Below are 6,050 nucleotides of genomic sequence, written 5' to 3' on the forward strand. Positions count from 1 at the left end.
GTCATATGACTAGATTTTGTCTAATTTGCTTTGATACGCCACGTTTGCAACCACAATTCGACTTTGTTAAGATGAAGTTGGAGGTCTTTTGTGGCTGATATTGGATCCTCGTGCGATGATAAAACCGCTGTATCGTCAGCATATGTTGAAGCAGTAGTGTTTCGTGAGGTTTGTAGGTCAGCTGTATACATAAGATATAACAATGGGCCAAGAACACTGCCCTGCGGAACACCCGAATATATGGGCTGTAGGTCAATGTATTCATCACCCTGTTTGACAATAAAATGTCTGACTGAGAGGTAGGCTTTCAGTAATTAAAAGTGCGTATGGGGCAAAAGCTTGTTCAATTTAACGTGCAGTCCAGTGAGCCACACCTTGTCGAAGGCCTGAGAAATATCGAGAAATGCAGCGGAGCAATATTTTTTATCGTTTAAGTTTTTGTTAATTTGGTTGACTACTTTATATATTTGTTCTGTTTTTCCGTGTTTATTACGGAATAATATTTCTCTCCTCTGCGATTAATTTTAATCTCTTAATGTATAATTTTTCGAAAAGTTTTGAGATGACAGGTAACGGGTAATAGGACGATAAGAGGAGACGTCTTCTGAATGAAAATAATAAAGTTTTAAAATGTAAGAAATAACGCAAATGTAATTTTGAGAGCTCCATTGTTAAACAGAAAACTATTATTTTATGCAGAGAAATGTTAATTAAAATCACGGAATTTAACAGTTAATTTGCTTAACATTTGATTACATTCATACTTTTCACTAATAGATATCGCATATTAAAAAAATATATAATATTAATATAAAAAATCTGGCTAAAACCAGGCGGTGGAATGCATGACGCCTACCTGGTCGCGGCGACTTGTCCTGAAGTGACAAGTTGGACCTGGTTACTACTTATACACTAAACCAAAATCGCCTCACAGTTGACCCCTGTGGATCGCTACTGCTACTGCATTAAATTTGGGGATAGGGCACCCAGTGATCGGGCAGCCGTTATTGGGCACGAGGACCTGGCGATTCTATTGATTCGTGAACGTTTAACACACGACTGGATACTGTCGTATGGGGACAAAAGTTATGACTGCAGTGACGGATGAGCTCGTTTCAGCCTGGTAAAAGGGGGGAGGTTAGCGGTGACGCGATGCTAAGCACCCAGTATGTTGACCAGCTCGCGAACAAGCCCGTTTTCAGAAGAACTTGAGCTGAGTTGTTGTTTATGTAATGACTGAGATATGAAGTACTTCTGGAGTGTCAGTTTACCTATGAATTTTAAAATATATTCAAAACAAACAACAAATGTAAGAAATAACGAAAATGTAATTTTGAGAGTTCCATTGTTAAATAGAAAACTATTCTTTTATGTAGAGAAATTTTAAAATCACAGAATTTAACAGTTTGTTTGGTTAACATTTGATTACATTCACATTTTTTCACTGATATCGCAGATTAAAAATATATATAAAATATCTTATTCTAAATATTACTTCGAAGCAAGCTTACCGGAAAATTTATATATTTTTTGTTTTTAATTTTAATTAAACATTTAACTAATAAACATTTTTGTTATATTGACTTTACTTCCGAGAATTTATTGTTCAGTTCTCTTCCAAAATTGTCTGCACTGCAACAATATTTTCAGTGTTCACTGTAACTGAGAATTCCTTTCGTATACAACCGAGTTGCAAAACTGGTTCAAGTTCTTTAGATCAACTATAAAGCACAACTAATTATGGCTCGAGGTCCCTGGAGGTTCATTTTGAAATTTTCCCGCTCGACGCCTCTGCTATTCATGAAATCATATTTCAATTAGTAATGCAAATCAGTCTTCTAACAATCTTTTTCTAAGTTCATTTTTTGTCATAATTACTGCTTCTTTAATGAGTTGCTTTTAATAATGTTTTTTAATGTAAATACGCCGCTAGCTGTTTGTAACAGGTCAGTTGAAAAGTCCCCGGCCTGACACATAGATAGGCGCCACTAGAATTAAATCCACATGTTTCTTAGTTAGCCCTAACCTTTAAAAGATGCATGTATAAATTTGACAGCTGTCGGAACGTTAGTTTGTGAACATGGAATAAAGAAACTTAGAAGCGCATCTCCTATGTCAAAATTGGTTCGAAGTTACGCTCGGAATCGCCGTGTGAGGGCGTTTACGAATGCGCCGTATGACAGTTAGTTACGGCGGGAAATTTAAAAATGTTTAGCGGGAATTTTAAAAATTTGACCGGGAAATTAAAAAAAATTCTTTTAATTTTACTGGGAAAATAAAAAAATTAATATATTTAAATATATTTTATTGATATATTACAATTATATTAATTTTCCTTGACCATAAAGATATTGATATAATCACAGAGATATCTACACTACCTAAAACACGTAATCCACTGATATTATTTTCTCTCTAATATTTAAAACAAACCTAAAACAAACATTAAATTAAGATAACATAACTATTAATGGTTCTGTTGTATTATTCTTTAAAATCAACTAAATTAACAATCTACCTAAATTGAGGTACATTTTATCAAATATGACAACTGCAGTTCGGTCTATACAGTCAACTAACGACCAAAATTAGAGGTTACTATTCCAGCAGCAAAAAGCAGCCCTATTCAGTATCTGCATTGATATTCTTCTAGAAGGTAAGCAGAATATCTTCGATAATACTTTATATCCTCTGCCACTGCATTTCAATAAGGATAAAGCCATTAGTTTTTCATCCAACCTGAAACGAAGCTAATGGGACAGGCTGAGTTATCTGTAAATGAACATATAAATTTCAAGTTAGAACCTCCATTCTGTTAAAATAAACGTAAGTTTCTTATTATATACTTACTTCTGGGTCTTATTGGGGTAGAAGAATCTCCTATATATCTATCAGCCTCAAAAAACTTATGCAATTTAATATTGCCATTGGCGGCATATCTTCCTTGTCTTGTAGTAAAGGTAAAGAATCTCAATAAATATTGCTTAATTATTTCAATGCAATAGATCATTATTATTTAACAAAATACTTACTATTTAAATTTCTAGTAGGAATTACACCTTATTTCAGCCATGGCTGTCCACATTTTGGTCTATAGTCTTCATCTTTAAAATGATTACAAACTTTCCTGGACCTATATAGGATCATAAGAGATCCCCTTAAGGTTTTCTTTTTATTACACTAATAAGTTAAAATACACAGAATAACCTAAAGTAATTGTCAAATATATATAAAAACACATACCAAAAAACTTGACGTAAATAAGCAATACAAATTATATCACCTAAAAATGGCCGTTAACTGCTTAGGTTAGAATTTTTAATACCGAGAGAGAAAGAGAAACACACATAAAGCTGTTGCATTTTCAATTTACATTTGGCCGCGTACCGGGTATTCCGAAAAGCTTAAACGTGGGACCCGATTTTTCTATATAACTTTCACTTCTAAATTTCTTTATTCTATGTTTGTGAATTATAGCATTTTGAGTGAAGCAACTTTCGTTATTGTGAAAAAAAAAATGGATAAAAAGGAATTTTGCGTGTAGATAAAATATTACTTTTTGAAGGGAAAAAATACAATAGAAACAAAAACTTGGCTTCATACCGAGTTTGCGGACACTGTGCCAGGAAAATCAACCATCAAGGATTGATATGCTAAGTTTAGACGTGATGAAATGAGCACCGAAGACGATGAATGCAGTGGACACCCAAAATAGATTTTGAATGACCGTAAATTGAAATTGAATGAAATAGCAGACACTCTAATATAAATCCAAGTTTTTGCGTCGATATGAGACAATGGATGAAACATGGCTCCATTATTTCACTCCGAAGTCCAATCGACAGTCATCGGAGTGGACTGCACACGATGAACCAGCTCCAAAGCGTGGGAAAACTGGTCTGAATTTTGGGATGCGCATGGAATAATTTTCATTGACTACCTTGAAAAAGGAAGGACCATCAACAGCGACTATTACATAGCGTTACTGGACCGTTTGAAGGACGAAATCGCCGAAAAACGGCCGCATTTCAAGAAAATAAAGTGCTGCTTCACCAAGATAATGCACCGTGTCAAAAGTCAGTAAAAACGATGGCCAAAATCTATGAATTGGGCTTCGAATTGCTTTCTCATCCACTGTATTCCAGATCTGGCCCCCAGCGACAGTATTCTGTTCTCAGATCTGGAAAGAATGCCTGCTGGGAAGACATTTTCGTCGAATGAAGAGTTGGAAGGTCGCTATAACCAGTGTATCATCCTTGAAGGGCATTATGTTGAATAAAAAAAACTACATTTACCAAAAATTTGTTTTACTGTGATTGACCGGGGAGTTTTCAATTGACCTGTTATAATATAATCAAAAGAAATGTTTATTGTCCACTATGTAGATTTTTAAACCATTAAGATTAATAATTTAAAAAAAACTTTTACCTGGTATTTGTTTCTATTTAAACTGTTAATTTCAATAGCATGCTTTTCTGTATCTATTTCATTCAGAAATTTTAATATTATTTAAGCAACCTGGCTCTTTGACTGTTCCTCAGTATTTCCATTATTGAATTTACTCGGGGTAATGTTTCGAAACGGACCGACGTGTTTTAAAGCTCGCCAGCGCTGTGTCAATCGAATGAAAGCGAAGGTAAAGCTGATTTAAATACTTCATTACTACACCGACTCCGCTGGCTAAAAAGCGCTGCAAATACTATGAAATATGCATCGTTCGCTCCGAGGAAAAATCTCCCGCGTAAAAGTTTGATGCCGTCCCCGTCGTAACTACGACACTTTCTTTGTGTCTATGGTACGTACCGCTGGCGGAGTTCGTCTATCATTTAAAAAACGGACGAAACGGATGCATTTTATTCTTTTGTTTAGACCGGCACTATTGCTTTACGGATCCTTTGTGGCCGGCAACTCAATAAACTATTCCTCCGAATTTAAATATTTGAAAACCTTATTATGAATTAAGTTTTACGGGGGAGTGCGTATGAAAATTAGGGATGCCCAAAAATATCAATATTTTTTTCGAAGATATAATATAAATAATAAAATATATAATTAACCTTTAAAAGTAAGATCTTAGCACGCAATTTTAAAGGTTCTGGGCGTTTTTAAAACCGGAAAAGTTATTAAAAACACGGATTTTTTTTGGGTCGCTATGTCGATTTTTTTGTTTTCCGAAATTTTTTTGTTACCGATCTATATTTTTCCTGGCTGTGGTAAAAAAATATCGATATTTTTTATTTTCCGATATAAAGATGTCGAAAAATTATCGAAATATTTTTTTTTATTAATCTCTTGGAACGTCAACTATCTGATAATCTAAATCTTATTCTAGATACTATTCTAACTTATCTTAAAGTCTATACTAAATTATTCTAAAGACTATTCTAACTTATTCTAGATTTTATTAAATCTCATTCGATGTGTCTATTAATTAGTTCGTATGGAAGTTTGCGTTTGAGACTATACACTACAGTGTTATCACGCACATTTAACTGTTTGGCGAGTGCATTGAGGTGCACTAATAGTCTTTTAGATTACTTCGCACTAACACTACGAATAACACTCGTTATGGATTCTAAGTGGATATCGCGCTAAATCAGTTTGTTGGATACTTTATTCTGGAACCTCTGGAAGATATCTTTGATAGATTAGCTAGTAGTACTCCAAAGTTCCAAATGGGCTTAAGTATTAACTTATACAGCAAAACCTTTTTATTTAATAATAATTTAGATTTACGCCCTATCAACCATACATTTGGTTTAGCTTAAGCACTTAAGTTGTTTGCGTTTTCTCACTATATGTTTTTTTTTCAATATCAAATGTCGATAAAAATGTATTCCAGATATTCAAAAAATATATAGATATCTCTCGATATTTTTTTTTAATTAAAGATAAAATCGATATTTAATTTTATATGTTTAGTGTACTTTGGTACTTAATTTTATATATCGAAAATATCGATATATCGAAATATCGATATTTTTCATGATCCTTATTTTTCTGACATCCCTAATACAAATAACCCCTCTTAGTTTAGGTGCTTGCATGTA

The 6,050-nt window shown here is 33.6% G+C and overlaps 1 long non-coding RNA gene across 1 annotated transcript; it reads right to left on the reverse strand.

The window, feature by feature from the left end:
- Positions 1–2,388: 2,388 nt before the first annotated feature.
- LOC143191572 (uncharacterized) lies at positions 2,389–3,173 on the reverse strand. Its single transcript, XR_013004549.1, has 4 exons — positions 3,033–3,173; positions 2,851–2,969; positions 2,519–2,772; positions 2,389–2,433 (listed from the first exon to the last, which is right to left on the reverse strand). It is a non-coding gene; the product is annotated as an uncharacterized LOC143191572 (long non-coding RNA).
- Between the last annotated feature and the right edge of the window lie 2,877 nt (positions 3,174–6,050).

This window comes from Rhynchophorus ferrugineus, unplaced genomic scaffold (assembly GCF_030347505.1).
Source record: "Rhynchophorus ferrugineus isolate W39M unplaced genomic scaffold, kcgeb_rfMv2 rfM2, whole genome shotgun sequence".
NCBI classification, from domain to species: Eukaryota; Metazoa; Arthropoda; class Insecta; order Coleoptera; family Curculionidae; genus Rhynchophorus; species Rhynchophorus ferrugineus.